This window comes from Cetorhinus maximus, chromosome 17 (genome assembly GCF_964194155.1).
Source record: "Cetorhinus maximus chromosome 17, sCetMax3.hap1.1, whole genome shotgun sequence".
Classification (NCBI taxonomy): domain Eukaryota; kingdom Metazoa; phylum Chordata; class Chondrichthyes; order Lamniformes; family Cetorhinidae; genus Cetorhinus; species Cetorhinus maximus.
In genome coordinates this window covers 31,275,868-31,291,961 of record NC_135895.1, presented here as the reverse complement: position 1 = coordinate 31,291,961, position 16,094 = coordinate 31,275,868, and positions in this window count along the sequence as shown.

Genomic DNA, 16,094 nt, shown 5'->3' with positions numbered 1-16,094 from the left:
TGGCTGTATGGTGCTTTGAAATGTCTGGTGGTTGTGAAAGGTGCTATATAAATTTCTTTTTCTGTACACTGTCCCAATACTGTTCCTTCCCCTCCACTTTCAAACCAGACATTGTTATAAAAACAGAATTACCTGGAAAAACTCAGCAGGTCTGGCAGCATCGGTGGAGAAGAAATCAGTTAACGTTTCGAGTCTTCAGGGTCATGAAGACTCGAAACGTTAACTGATTTCTTCTCCACCGATGCTGCCAGACCTGCTGAGTTTTTCCAGGTAATTCTGTTTTTGTTTCGGATTTCCAGCATCCTCAGTAGCTTTTAGCTTTTTGTTTTTATCTCAGACATTGTTATAGTTTGGAGTGAGCAGATTTCCATTCTACCACTTTCAGTTACCTTTTAAAAAATGAGGAACTGTGCATGTCAGTACAGTCTTATAACTGTCTGTGCAAGCCTTTCAAGAGACAATGCCTGAAAGGCTGTAATGAGAGGGGCATAGTTATGTTATGGACAGAGGGAGGTTAATTTAAACAGCGTTAATTTCTCCTCTCACCACCCATCTGTAAACAGAAAGGTGTTTTGATTTGTTTCCCTCTTTATAAGCATAGGTGTATTTCCCAACCCCTTGGTTTTTGTGTGATAAAATTTTCTATTAATAACCCCGCAGCAAACTCGAGATAGGATGAACTCAAGGGTTGGTTTATTTGCACACACTCAAAACACAAGAGGAGGGCTGCAACATTGCCTTATTTGCAAACATAAGGTAAAAGAGGGATAGAGAAAAAAAAGATTTACAGTGAAGAGACTGCAGTGAAAAAAAATATTGTTTCATGTGGGTGCCAGAGTCCAGAATCAAAGTCCAATGAAGTATTCCTTCATGGAGGTTGGTGGGGAAAACCAATGCTGGATGATTCACTTTTCTGGTGCTGTTGACTTCACACAGTGAGATAGGCATGCAGACATTAATCAGTCTTGTGGGTGATGGTACAGAATTTCCAGCAGAAGCAGTGTAGATGGAGCCAGAGCTCCTTGTCTGTGATGCTGTTAGTTAGATAGTAAAATGACAGACTAACTTTGCAGTCCCATTGCAGTATTACTGGTTCCACACGCTAGGAGTCCATGCCATATGATTCCCACCTCTCCATTCTGGCTTTGACAAGGGATGTGTATCTCTCTTCTGGGTCCCCAAGATTAATGATGTCTCAACTATTAAGAATTGAAAGGAAGGTTGCAGGGTCCTTTGGCTTAGCAGACGAGCAGACTCTTGTTGGCCAGCCTGGGTTATGAAATGCAGATGGCCTTTGAATAGCTCCCTTTGAATTTGGTCTGTGCAGCCCACAATGTTAATGGTACTTCAGGGATAATGATGTTTGAGTTTCCCTGATACTATCAGGTAGCTTCTTTTGTTCGAGGGTCACAGACAGACATAGATTCAGCCATTTTAGGTCTTTATCCAGTTTTAAATTTTTATTCTATTAAAAAAGTATACAGGGTAAGGTCTTAGTCCCTCATCATCTGATCACGTGCCCTACTGGTGAAACATACTATAGGGAAGGAAAGATATAATCTCAGTTTCTGCTGACCAGACCTAACACTCAGAATCTGTATAAGGATCCTGTTAAACCCCATAATGAGGAAAGTAACTGGATTTCTCCCTTACTAAACACAATAAGCAGAATCACTTGAGCTCCATGGAGGTGGGGTTAGAGGTGGGACTGGGAGGGAAATCAGAATGGTTCATAAAAGCAAAATACTGCAGGGATGTTGGAAATCTGAAACAAAAACAGAAAATGCTGGAAAAACTCAGCAGGTCCATCAGCAGCTGTGGAGAGAAAGACGGAGTTAACATTTCGAGTCCATATAACTTTTCTTCAGAGCTAAAGAAAAGCACTGTCACTTGTTCATGTTGTTCTTTCCAGAGTGCTTACCCTTGTCCTGCTATTACCACATTCTGCTTTCTGACCTTAATGCCACCATCAGCACCTCCTTTAGCCCGTACCACTACCATTAACACCCCCTTTGTCCTTTTGTCCATGACACCTTTGTCAATCTCTCCTTTGCCTCCACCTCTCACTGGCCTTCTATCCAGCTTCGCCTTCTCCACCCCCCTTAAACAGTATAAATTTCATCACATTTTTACTTCTCTTTAGCTCTGAAGAAGAGGCATACGGACTCGAAACGTTAACCCTGTCTTTCTCTCCACAGGCGCTGTTAGACCTGCTGAGTTTTTCCAGCATTTTTTGTTTTTGTTTCAGAATGGTTTGTGTCAGACCAACTGACTCCCCAGTGCATCCCTGCTGCCAAGCAAACCTGTCATTGGGAGAGTGAGACCAGCATCACCTATCCGCTGCTTCTAGGTGGGTAGCTAATCATCAGCAATTAGGTGTCTGCTTAAAGACAAATTGGTAATGCTACCAGAATGCAGAGAAGTCCCCCAGAGAGGCCAAAGTCTGGCTGGTGACTGGAGGCAGCTTCCTAGCAGAAGGCCGAGGCCCAGCGAGGCCTCCTCTCAACCTCCCTCCTCCCACCCCCAGAGCCACAGGTTCAAGAGGATCACTGCTACAGATGCCACCTCCAGCTGTAGCCGCAGTTTATTTTAAGTTTTTTATTCCACCTTTGGACAGCTTCTTCATCTTAAGGCCCCCTCGGCATCCCCCACCTACAGTGCCAGAGCCCACATATCCCAGTGGCGCTGTCGTCCACTTGGAGCCTCAGGCCCTCCCATTGACCCTCCCGGCTCCCAGAACCACTTGCAGACCTGACTTGGATTGTGAACGCAGAGGCAGCCTGGTATTTGGCTGCCTCCCGGAAGATCTCCCCTGCCAGCGTGCCACATGGTCAGGACCTGGAAATACTACCAACACCTGAACTTTTTAGGTCCTGCCCAATGTTTCATCTCACTGGTGTGACACCTGATTGAACCGTCCAACTATTAATGTGGCTTGAGGTACTTTAGATAGCTCAACCTGGGGGAAAAAATTACTCAGATTAAGCAGGAGAAATTCTTTAAGAGCTGGTCTCTAGCGCTGTCATACCTCCACCTCCAGCAAGAGAACTTATATCACTGATACTTTGTTGCAAAGCTAAACTAGAAATGCGCAGAGCAGTTAATTCAATTAAAAGAAATGGACAAGAGCTCAGTAAGAGGCCTGAAGAACCCTCACAAAACTGCTTTTCCAAAAGCCTTCAAGCCTCAGCAAAGATGGGAAATGTCAACCTAACAATGCTTAGGACCAATCTTTTCCTGAGTCGCAAGAGGAACCATTGGAGGCAACACAATCTGTGGCTTCTTTCTGGCAAGTAAAGGGAAGGAGGTGAGAAACAGTTTGAGATCATTGGTTTCTCTACAGCTCTGCTATCTCAGCACTGCCTCAGCATCAAATACTAAAACAATTACACGCCATTAGGGTTGGCCATATATCACCTGTAAATGTGCATTGCCTGTCAACTGTTCTTCCTATATCTCCAAGAGCACTGTTTTGCAGTAACAAGTTAAGTCTAATTTCATTTCATTTCATGAAGTTCTGGAATTGTTACCTGTGTTTCAGGGATTGATTTCTGTAATTTATTAGTTTATAATTAGGTTACTGATTTATGGTGACAGAATAAATCAAATTCCATTTCTATTACATGTAATTGAAGGTTTTTCTGGGATTTTATGGTATTTTGAGGATAGTATTCCACAATTCTAATTTTCTGTAAGCATATTACATTGTGCATAATGTATGTAAATGTTATGTATACAATAAGAATGATAACTTGCTCTTGTATATAAACTTAATTGTGGGTGAACATTCCAAGGAAATACAAATTTTAAATTAGAGAGGGGCCAGGAAGGTCAACAGTTTAATTGGAGCATATGCACTAATTGACCAATTCCATAAGGACTGCATCACTGGCTCAAAACCTGCGATTTCCTGTGGTGTAAACCCTATAAGCATGATCTTATTGAATGGTGGAGCAGGCTCAAGGGCTGGAATGGTCTACTCCTGCTCCTATTTCTTTGGTTCTTATGTGTGTGGTGCCTCACTGGGAGCATGGGATCATGGAATAGGTATTTACATACTCCCTCAAAACATTAGAAAGAATAAAATTACTTACGTTCATTGATAAAACAAAATAAATGCTTATTGTATGAAGTCCTGGGGGTTTAAATGCATTGAAAAGCATTATTCAGGCTATTCAAACTTAGAAGGCAAGTTACTTTGGGATTGCCATGACAAGCCATGATTGTGTAAGTTACATAGGTGGAGAGGTTGGTGCAGTGGTAATGTCAATAAATGTGTGAGGCTAAGGGGTATGGGTTCAAATCCTACCATAGTAGATGGTGTAATTTGAGCATAGTTTAATTAATAATTCTGGAACTGAAAATTAGTCTACCATTGATTGTTGTAAAAACCCATTTGGTTCACTAACGTCCCTTAGGGAAGGAAATCTGCCATCCTTACCTGGCGTGACTACAGACCCACAGCAATGTGGTTGACTCTTTACTGCCCTCCGAAATGACTGAACAAGCCACACAGTTCTATTATTTAGGCATGGACAACAAATCTTGACCTTGCCAGTGACACATCTCATGAAAGAATAAAAAAAAACAAGTTAAACATTTATTTAGGCCACATTTGATTGATTAAAGAAATGAATTTTGATGTATTATGTCACACAACACTAAATCTGTAGCCAGTAGAATTATCAGAACCAAGGCTATCTTATAGAACTCTACTTTTTGTTTGGTTTTACTTGGGTTTTTCAGAATCACAGAATCACAGTGCAGAAGAGGCCCTTTGGCCCATCGAGTCTGCACTGACACGTGAGAAACACCTGACCTACCTACCTAATTTTGACTATTTAATATTGAGAAATAACTTGAATTAAAACTTTAGAATGCATAATTTATTTCAGAATATCTTGAATGCAGCTTGCATTACTTTTTGTTCTACAACCTTTTAATTAAGAGCCTATTCAGAGTTTGCAGGGGGTCAATAGCGATTCAATGAAGCAAAATAAAGAATTATTTAATCAATTTAGATGAGGATTTCTTTCCCTAGTACTAATTTGAGCAAAGACTCAGCAACACTAGATACTAAGCTAAAGTTGTGATGCTGCTTTAGATTTTTCAGTATTAAGGATAACTTACATGTTAATTTATAAACTTGTTAGATGTGTGTTTTGGGGCCTTCCTTTATTCGTATTGTCCAACCCATTAAACACTCGTCATATGTGGTTAACTGAGAATCTAGAAGTAGCCAATTGCATTTCTAATGAGTAAATAAAAACAAGTAAATGTTCCTGTTGTAGAGTTCATATTCTCAATCCTCATATTTGCATGCCATGTGCATGTGTACTTTAACCTTTCTGTGTGCTTTTTGGCAAAATGGTAAGGCAGAACACAGAGTATGCATGTGTTTTATAATCATTGCAATTGCTTTACTTCCTTTGTTACTGAATAAAGATAGATGTTTGATAAGTAAATATACAGATGTGAAGTATATTTACCTGTATTGAGTGAGTGTACGTAAGGCGTTTTCTACTGAAATTAGTGGCTAAAACTGTATCACTAATAACCGCACATGTAACTAGTAAGAAATTTCTATTGGACAACACTACCATTTAATATGAAATAGTAAGCTATACTATGTATTTTTCCACCACTGTTGAACCACACTGTATAATTTTGATTGTTATAGCATATTGAGAAATAGATGCTTAAAGAAACAGGTTTAAGGGAACATCATTGCATTGTAAAGGATTTAAAATTTGTGTACATTTCCAAGTGCAATTTCTATAGAGACATGTCAAAATGATAATATTATTTAATAATACAAATTAGTTATAATTATTATTCAACCTTAATACAAAATAACCCTAATAATACATCCATAGTAACAGATCCACAGTGCAATGTAACATATAACTAACCATAATTGAATTCTTATTAAAAATATATCATCAGTCTCACAAAAAGGACATTATCTGTGTGGGATGTGGGGAAAAAAATCACAGTTCCACAGTTGGGATTTAAAACACTTCTGGGAATAGACCAATGAGAGTTTCATGTCCTGTAACCAAGCCATGCTTTAACTTACCTGGGATCTTGATGCCAATTCCTGGTGCTATAATAATGGAAAGTGCTCTATTTCCCAACACCAACAAATTCACCTTGATGAGCACAATAATAGTTCTGTAAAATCTACTGGAACTGTTAGAAAGCAGACTGTCATCTTGTTCTTCGGGTCTCCCTGTTATCCTGGGTATCCTCTTACATTACAGTCTGGGTCTGGTATTCAGCAGTCATTTGTTATCAGAATTTTTAAAAATTGTGAGTCTTCATTTAATTTGTCTTATCAATGAGGTGATGGTATTCAGTGTGACAGCTCACAGATATGACCTGTTCTCTTCAATTTTCTTTAAGTCTGCCATTAAGTGTCAATTTTAATTTATGCATTTTTCTCTCTAACTTTCTCCTACACCCTGCTCTCCTGATGACTTTGCTTTCTATGGTAGGGTACAGTTTCGTAGAATCATAGCATATTTATGACACAGAAGGAAGCCATTCAGTCCATCGTGTCTGTGCCAGTAAAAGCATTAACGAATATTATGAGTTTTCATAACAATCCAGTAGAAACATAGAAACTAGGAGCAGGGGTAGGCCATTTGGCCCTTCGAGCCTGCTCCGCCATTCAGTATGATCATAGTTGATTCTCTATCTCAACGCTATATTCCCGCTTTCTCTCTGTATCCCTTGATGCCCCTAACATCCAATTTCTTTCTTGAATATACACAGTGACCCAGCCTCCACAGCCTTCTGTGGTAGAGAATTCCACAGGTTGACCACCCTCTGAGTGAAGAAATTTTTCCTCATCTCAGTCCTAAATGGCCTGCCCCATATCCCGAGACAGTGGCCCCTGGTTCTAGACTCCCCAACCAGGGGAAACATTCTCCCTGCATCTTGTCTGTCTAGCCCTGTTAGAATTTTATACGTTTCAATCAGATCCCCTCTCATCCTTTTAAACTCTAGTGAATACAGGCCCAGTTGAACCAATCTCTCCTCATATGACAGTCCTGCCATGTCCAATATCAGCCTAGTGAACCTTCGCTGCACTCCTTCTATGGCAAGTATATCCTTTCTTAGGTAGGGAGACCAAGGCCAGGATTTTGAGGTCGGGGAGTGGGGCCCGCTCGCTGGGTGGAACTCCCGACATTACCCCGCATCATTTCCATTTTCAGGTCGGCGGGGGCACAGCCGAACCAGCTGTCTGCCCGCCGACCTGTCAATGGCCTATTGAGGCCATTTAAAAAGTCATTAACCTAATTAATGGACCTGCCCGTCCAACCTTAAGGTTGGTGGGCAGGCTGGGAGCCTTGGCGGGCTTCAGAAAAAGCATGAAACCTCATCCACAGGCAGGATGAGGTTTCATGAGGGCTTTTAAAAATTTAATAAAAGTTTGATTAAATGTGATGGACATGTCCCAACTCATGTGACAGTGTCACATAAGGGGACATGTCAGGGAAATTTTATTTTTGTACATTGACCATTTTTAAATTTGGCGCCAATCTCCCTGAGGCAGCACTTAGCCTCAGGGAGATGAATGCGCTCTTTTGTGCGCATGCGCAAAAGAGTGCACTCTTGACTGAGGGAACCCCCCCCCCGCCCACATAGGGAGCGCATAGCGCTTCCTGGTGGATCTCACGCTGGGCCGGCCTTAATTGGCCCGCCCACGTAAAATGGTGGTGCGCCCCCAATTGGGGGTGCCAATCGAAGGTATGCCTGCACGCACCCGCTCCTGCACATCCCCCCCGACGGGGGGAAATTCTTCCCCAAAACTGCATGCAGTACTCCAGGTGTGGTCTCACCAAGGCCTTGTATAACTGCAGTAAGCCATCCCTACTTCTGAACTCAAACCCTCTTGCAATGAAGGCCAACATTTGACTTCCTAATTGCTTGCTGCACCTGCCTGTTTACTTTCATTGACTGGTGTACAAGGACACCCAGATCCCTTTGTACATCCACATTTCCCAATATATCGCCATTTAAATAATGCCTTTCTGTTTCTCACACCGAAACGTATATCTTCACCTTTATCCATGTTATACTGCATCTGCCATGTGTTTGACCACGCACACAACTTGTCTAAATCTCCCTGAAGCCTCCCTGCATCCTCCTCACAACCCTGCTCAGTTTTATGGTCACCATCACTTACACTAGCATTTTGTTTCAAATTTTATTTAATTGAATTTTAAATTCTCCAGCTGCTGTGGTGGGATTTGAACTCTTCTCTGGATTATTAGCCTAGATCTTTGGATTAGTAAAAAGTAAAGCCATTGCCCTCAAGCACCCCCTATTCATGACAATTCATTGAATGCCTATAGGCTATTTCACCACGAAAAACAGCACGACATAATATTCAGGCAATTTATATGTTTTTACCCATAGCCTGTTTAATTTCTTTCTGCAATTTATATAAAATGTTTTTTCTTTAAACGAGCCATAGCCCCCTCAAAAGGAATTGATCAACTGCACTCTTCAGAGAATTAATTCTGCATAAAGTACAAATGGTTAATTACTTAACGAAATACCTATCTCAAAAACAACCCACCAAGCACACCCAAGAGCTAGAATGAGTAGCCTGTCACTGAACATTGAATCAATGATATAACCTGATCAGAACAGCCCTAGTATAGTCAACATTTGTCAAACAATGCTTGCTTTACTGAATACATCCTGGAACTTGCCAATTGATGAGAGTGTCCCTATCTCACAGGCTAAATTCTCAAAGGCACAACTTATTTTAAAGGGCTTTAACGACATAGAATTAGGTGTGTTGGATCAATGAGTTATGATTTTGACACAGACATAAGAGACAAGATGGCAACATGGATAGGAGTAACATATTAGCCAAGTGAATTCCTTGCAACATATAAGAATCAGGTAGCCCTTTTAAGAAGTGTTTTCCATATTTACCAGTAGATTTGCTAATCAAAGGAACTGAACTGATAGGTATGTCTGTTTAACCCTTTGATATTTCAAAGCTGCTGAATTGTTTCAAAGCTGGTGTATTATTTAGACAAACTTCAATAATTGTTATTGTCTTATTTAAGAAAAAGCTCGCTTGTTACAGAAGCGTCTGGTGTAACTGATCTAATTGCCCTCTGACGTGATATGTCTTATAGTAAAAATCCTCTTTGATTGAGCAACAATAAATGGGTTCATTGTTTGCTCGTGGTACGCTACCTCAGATCATTTTTTGCACAAGTTGTCACTGTAGTTCATAGAAAGTTCAGGCTTTTATGATGAACGTTAGGGAAAAAGAGCCGAAGGTGTCTGGATAATATTACAGCCGGTGCAATTTTATTCTCACCGCCCGCATCCAGAACAAGGGCTCACTGGATAAGAATCAGCAGCGGGAACCCTAACCAATTTCCCCTTCCTGAACCGAGAAGATTGCAGCCGATCAGAGCAAAGCCTGCCTAAGATTAATTAATTTAAACCTGAGATCTTCATGGACTATAAGGCTCACAAATGATATTGTTTGCTTGTAAGCCATAATTCAAAAGATCATTATGCTGTCTTATGTTGAACAGAGCTTGGGATAGTTGACTTGGTGCTGCTTTTATGTCTCTGCTGGAAGAGAAGGTTTGTGCCTTGGCATACATGATGCAAACTTAGTTGCTTTATACGAAAACAAAGGAGATCGCAGTGACTGCAATAATTGCTGAGGCATCTCCTTGTTAAGTACTGTGGATAAGGTCTTTGCTCACTTTGCTCTGACTAGATTGCAGACCCTGGCATCTCGCACCTACCGCAAGTCTCACTGCAGCTTCAGAACTGGCAGATTGATGGTTGGCATGATTTTCTCACTTTGGCAGTGTGGTAGGGTGGCCAAGTTGTGCTATTAATGATAGAGTTGATCTGCAGATACTTCTTGGGTGAAAACATTAAGTTTATTTACAATATGTTCAGCAGCAACTACACACGTGCTTTCAACTCCAGCTCTATCTCTACACTGACTGCTGAGGTAGGCCGAGCTACACTCCTATTGGTTACTACAGATTATGTGATCTTCCTTAACACGTATTATTCTTAAAGGTACATTACACACTAAATAAAACCATAATTACTACAGGCAGTTACAGGAGAAGTGCCACGAACAGCGCTGACCATTCTACATTGTTCTCATGGACATCACCAAAGCCTTCGATTTGATCAGCAGAGACGGACTCTTTAAGCTTCTGCAGAAAATAGGCTGCCTATCTGGACTCCTAGGCATCATTCCTTCTTTCCACAAGATCATGCACAGTGCCATCAGTTATAATGGAGCAACATCAGGCACTTTCATGATCAGCAGTGGGGTAAAGAAGGGCTGCTTCCTGGCACCAACTCTCTTTGGCACATTTTTCTCCATGCTGCTGTTATATGCTTTTGGCGACTCAAATGAGGGTGCCTACCTGCATGCCAGAACTGATGACAAGCTGTTCAACTTGGCAAGACTGCACACCAAGACCAAACTATGTAATGTGCTAGTCTGTGAGTTGCTGTTTGCTGATGATTCTGCACTAGCCATCCCACACTGAAGCTCACTTGCAACAACTTGTAGGTTGGTTCTCCAGGAGCTGCAAGGAGTTTGGATTGACGATCAGTGTCAGGAAGGCCAAAGTTATGGACCAGGATGCTGAGAGTCCACCTTCCATCAATGACAACCTCACTCTGGATGTCATCGACAACTTCACATACTTGGATCAACAATTACCAGCAACCTGTCCCTTGATGCCGAAATCAGCACCAGGATTACCCAGGCCGCAGTTGTCTTGTCAAAGCTGAGAGGTTGAGTGTGGATCAAGAGCAAATTAACTGAAAACATAAAGCTCCCTGTGTGCCAGACTTGTGTTCTCAGCATCTGAAGAAGTAGTGAAGAATGGACAACTCATACAAGCCAAGAGAAGTGGTTGAACAACTTCCACCTCAGCTGAATATTGGGCATCTCCAGCAAGACAAAGGGCCGAATATGGAATTACACCAGTGTGCAGAGATCCCCAGCATGTTTGCTCTCTTGAATCAGTAGCAATTCCTATAGCTGTGTCATGTGTGCCAAATGGATGATGGTCATATTCCCAAAGACATGTTCTATGATGAGCTTGCTATCGGCACAAGACCAACAGGCCACCCACAATTTCGATACAAGGATGTTTGCAATCAAGACCTCAAGTTAACCGTGATTGGAGTTGATGCAGTTAGACTGCCACTCATGAATCAGCCTCTATAGCCACAACAGATGATGTCCAATCCAGAGGTGACATATGCCCTGGGTGCAGTCCATCGTCTCTTGAGAAAGACGCATACCAGGTATGGTGCTGTAAATGTCATGGTCTCCTGAAGGACAATACTGGAAACTCAGTCCAACTATGAGTTTGAATCATGCTGCCAGCTCCTTTCAGTATTTATTTGTTAAAGAAGGCTAGGAATACATAATGGAATGGAATAATATACTGCAATTATTAGTTTTCATTTTGTAAATATTAACTTATACCAGACCGCAACAGGCAGAGTACTGACCATACTCAACCAGCTTGTGCATACAAAATTCAGAACATAGTGTTCAACATTAGATATGATTCTGCAATTGGACTGCACTTATTGAACAATCCCAAGTGTGCTAATGATTACACCAACAGCCAATTTAAAAATATCAATTGGGCTCACAATGTGGCTCATTTACTCTTGCCAGAAGCTACATATATCCATACACAGGGCCATGTCCTCTGCAAACAGAAAGACAATGGTTCCCTGGTGCATTCCTTATAGCAAGCCTCCACCAATCAGAGCTGACTTACCTTTTCTGAATTTAAACAAAAGCTTGGGGGATGACTGTTCCCTGGTGCATTCTCCATGGTAATACCTCAATCAATCAGAGCCCTCTTGCCAACCAATCAGCACCCTTTCCTCTTGCAGTATAATTTGTTGTTCCCTTTGAAATTTGGTAATTTTGTGTCGGTCCTGATGAGTGAAAAACGTAAAGCTTCAACAGCATGTCTCTTTTTTCAGCAATATACTGGGCCCTATGTTTCACTATTTTGTTATTTTTAGGCAGATACAAGACATTTTAAAAATTCAATCTCTGTATTGTGTTTACTAAACAATGTGCAGAAAATAATCAGAAGGCATTACATGATTGCCTATAAGACAGATTCCTTATATTAGGAAGAAGATGCATTTAGTTTTGCTTTAAATATTGTCATCACTGTGTGTGCTATATTGAAATGGAAAAATATAGACCTCAACAATAGCAACTTGCATTTATATAGCGCCTTTAACATAATAAAGCATCTCAAGGTACTTCACATGATTGGTATCAAATGAGATTTGACATCGAGACAAATAAGGAGATATTAGGACAGGTGATCAAAAGCTTGATCAAAGAGGTAGGCTTTAAGAAATGTCTTTAAGGAGGAGAGAGACTTAGGGAGGGAATTACAGGCACAGACTACTAAAGGAACGACCATGAATGGTGGAGCAATTAAGATCGCTGATGCACAAGAAACCAGAATTGGAGGAGTACAGAGGTCTCTGAAGAACGTAGGAGGAGGTTACAGAGATGGGGAAGGGTGAGGTCACGGAGGAATTTTTAAACAAGGATAAGAATTTTAAAATCGAAGCCAGGTCAGAAGATGAAGCAATATAGGTTATCGACTCATAGAGGTCTACAGCGCAGGAAAAGACCCTTCGGCCCATCGAGTCTGTGCCGGTCAAACAAGTGCCTAACTATTCTAATCCCATTTTCCAGCACTAGGCCCATAGCCTTGTATGCCATGGCATCGCAAGTGCACATCCAAATACTTCTTAAATGTTAGGAGGGTTTCTGCCTCTACCACCCTTTCAGGCAGTGAGTTCCAGATTCCCACCACCCTCTGGGTGAAAAAATTCTTCCTCACATCCCCTCTCAACCTCCTGCCCCTTACCTTAAATCTATGCCCCCTGGTTATTGATTCCTCCACCAAGGGGAAAAGTTCCTTCCTGTCTACCCTATCTATGCCCCTCATAATTTTATACACCCCAATCATGTCCCCCTCAATTTCCTCTGCTCCAAGGAAAATAACCCCAGTCTATCCAATCTCTCCTCATAACTAAAACTTTCCAGCCCAGGCAACATCCTGGTAAATCTCCTCTGCACTCTCTCTAGTGCAATCACATCCTTCCTATAATGTGGATTCCAGAACTGCACACAATGCTCTAGCTGTGGCCTAACCAGCGTTTTATACAGTTCCAGCAAAACCTCCCTGCTCTTATATTCTATGCCTCGGCTAATAAAGGCAAGTATCCCACATGCCTTCTTAACCACCTTATCTACCTGTCCTGCTACCTTAAGGGACTGGTGGACATGCACACCAAGCTCCCTCTGATCCTCAGTACTTCCCAGGGTCCTACCATTCATCGTGTATTCCTGTGCCTTGTTTGTTCTACCCAAGTGCATCACCTCACACTTATCTGGATTAAATTCCATTTGCCACTGATCAACCCATCTGACCAGCCTGTCTATATCTTCCTGTAATCTAAGGCTATCCTCCTCACTATTTACCACCCCACTAATTTTCGTGTCACCGTGAACTTACTGATCAACCCTCCTACATTCAAGTCTATATCATTTATATATACCACAAACAGCAAGGGACCCAACACTGTTCCCTGTGGAACCCCACTGGACACGGACATCCAGTCACAAAAACACCCCTCGGCCATCACCCTCTGCTTCCTGCCACTCAGCCAATTCTGGATCCAATTTGCCAAATTGCCTTGGATCCCATGGGCTCTTAACTTCATTATCAGCCTCCCATGCGGGACCTAATCAAAAGCCTTGCTGAAGTCCAAGTAGACTACGTCAAATGCATTGCCCTCATCTACACACCTGGTCACCTCTTCGAAAAATTCAATCAAATTGGTCAAGCATGACCTTCCCTTAACAAAACCACGCTGACTGTCCTTGATTAATCTCTGCCTCTCCAAGTGTAGATTAATTCTGTCCCTCAGAATTGCTTCCAATAGTTTCCCCACCACTGAGGTTAGACTGACTGGCCTGTAGTTCCCTAGTTTATCCCTTCCTCCCTTCTTGAATAACGGTACCACATTGGCTGTGCTCCAGTCCCTGACACTCTCCTGTGGCCAGAGAGATATTTAAAATTATTGCCAGCGCCCCTGCTATCTCCTCCCTTGCTTTACTCAACAGCCTGGGATACATTGCATCCAGGCCTGGAGATTTATCTACTTTTAAGCCTATCAGACCACTTAGAAACTCCTCCCTTTCTATGCTAATTTCTTTAATTATATCACAGTCCTTCTGCCTGATTTCCATACCCTCATCGTCCCTTTCACCTGTGAGCAGCGACACAAAGTATTCATTTAGAACCCTGCCTACGTCTTCTGGCTCCACACACAAATTACCACTATGGTCCTTAATGGGCCCTTCTCTTTCCCTAGTTGTCCTCTTGCTCTTAATGTATTTGTAAAATAACTTTGGATTTTCCTTTATTTTGCCTGCCAATGTTTTTTCATGCCCCCTTTCTGCTCTCCTAATTTCCTTTTTAAGTCCCCCCCTACACATTCTATACTCCTCTAGGGCTTCCGCTGTTTTGAGCCCTTGGTTACTGTCATAAGCCTCAGCTTTTTCTCTTTATCCAATCCTGTATATCCCTCGCCATCCAGGGTTCCCTGGATTTGTTGGTCCCACCCTTTATCTTTACTGGGATATGTTGGACCTGAACTCTCCCTATTTCCTTCTTGAATGAGTCCCACTGCTCTGACGCAGATTTACCTAAAAGTAGCTGCTCCCAGTCCACTCTGGCCACATCATATCTGATCTTATTAAAATTGGCCTTCCCCCACTTAGGACTCTGATTTCTGGCCCATTCTTGTCCTTTTTCATAACAACTTTGAATGTAACGGAGTTATGATCACCATCTGCAAGCTGTTCCCCCACTGATACCTCTACCATTTGACTGGCTTCATTCCCTAAAATTAAGTTCAGGACTACCCCCTCTCTTGTTGGATCTTCTACACACTGGCTTAAAAAGTTCTCCTGGATGCGTTTTAAGAATTCCACTCCCTCTAAACCTATCACACTATGACTAACCCAGTTAATGTTGGGGAAGTTGAAATCCCCCACTATTACTACCCTATTATTTTTACACTTCTCTGAAATTTGCCTACATATCTGCTCTTCTATTTCTCTCTGACTGTTTGGGGGCCTATAGTACACTCCCAGCAATGTGGTTGCTCCTTTTTTTGTTTTTCAGTTCTACCCATATGGCTTCATTTGAGGATCTTTCTAAGATGTCATCACTCCTTACTGCTGTAATTGATTCCTTGATCAATATTGCGATACCCCCTCCTTTTTTACCTCCTTCCCTGTCTCGCCTGAAGACCCTGGAATATTGAGCTGCCAATCCTGCCCCTCTCTCAACCATGTCTCTGTGACAGCAATGACATTATACTTCCATATGTTAATTTGTGCCCTCAACTCATCTGCCTTATTCATCAGACTTCTTGCATGAAAATAAATACCATCCAACCTTGCCAAACTCCCTTGTGTCTTAACTGGTCTAGCAAGCCTCTACTCTACTACATTACAGCAGTTACAATGTTTCAAAAGTACTTCAAGTAGAGCGTTTGAGGGTGTTTTCCGAGATTGTGAAAAGCACTATCTAAATACAATTCTTTCTTTATGCATTTGTTTTTAAAAAATGGGATGTCAGAGGAAATACTGTTGAAAATACAATATTTCCAAGATACAAATTATATGTAATATGCCACGATGGGATTATTCACCTCTTGAGCAGAGAAGGTTAAGGGGGATTTAACATGAATGTTCAAAATTAAGATGGGCTTTGATAGAGTTAATAAGCAGAATGGTTTCTGCCGTGGGGTAGATTACCAGGAGTCATATTTATATAACTTGCAAATTAATCAGGCAGGGGTTAATTTTTTTTTAAAAACTCAGCGAGTTGTTATGATCTGCCTAAGAGGGTGACGGATTGCAACCTTCAAAAGGGGATTCGATATGATCTTAGCAAGGATAAATTCGGAAGGCAAAGGAGGGATGGGGGGAGAGCAGA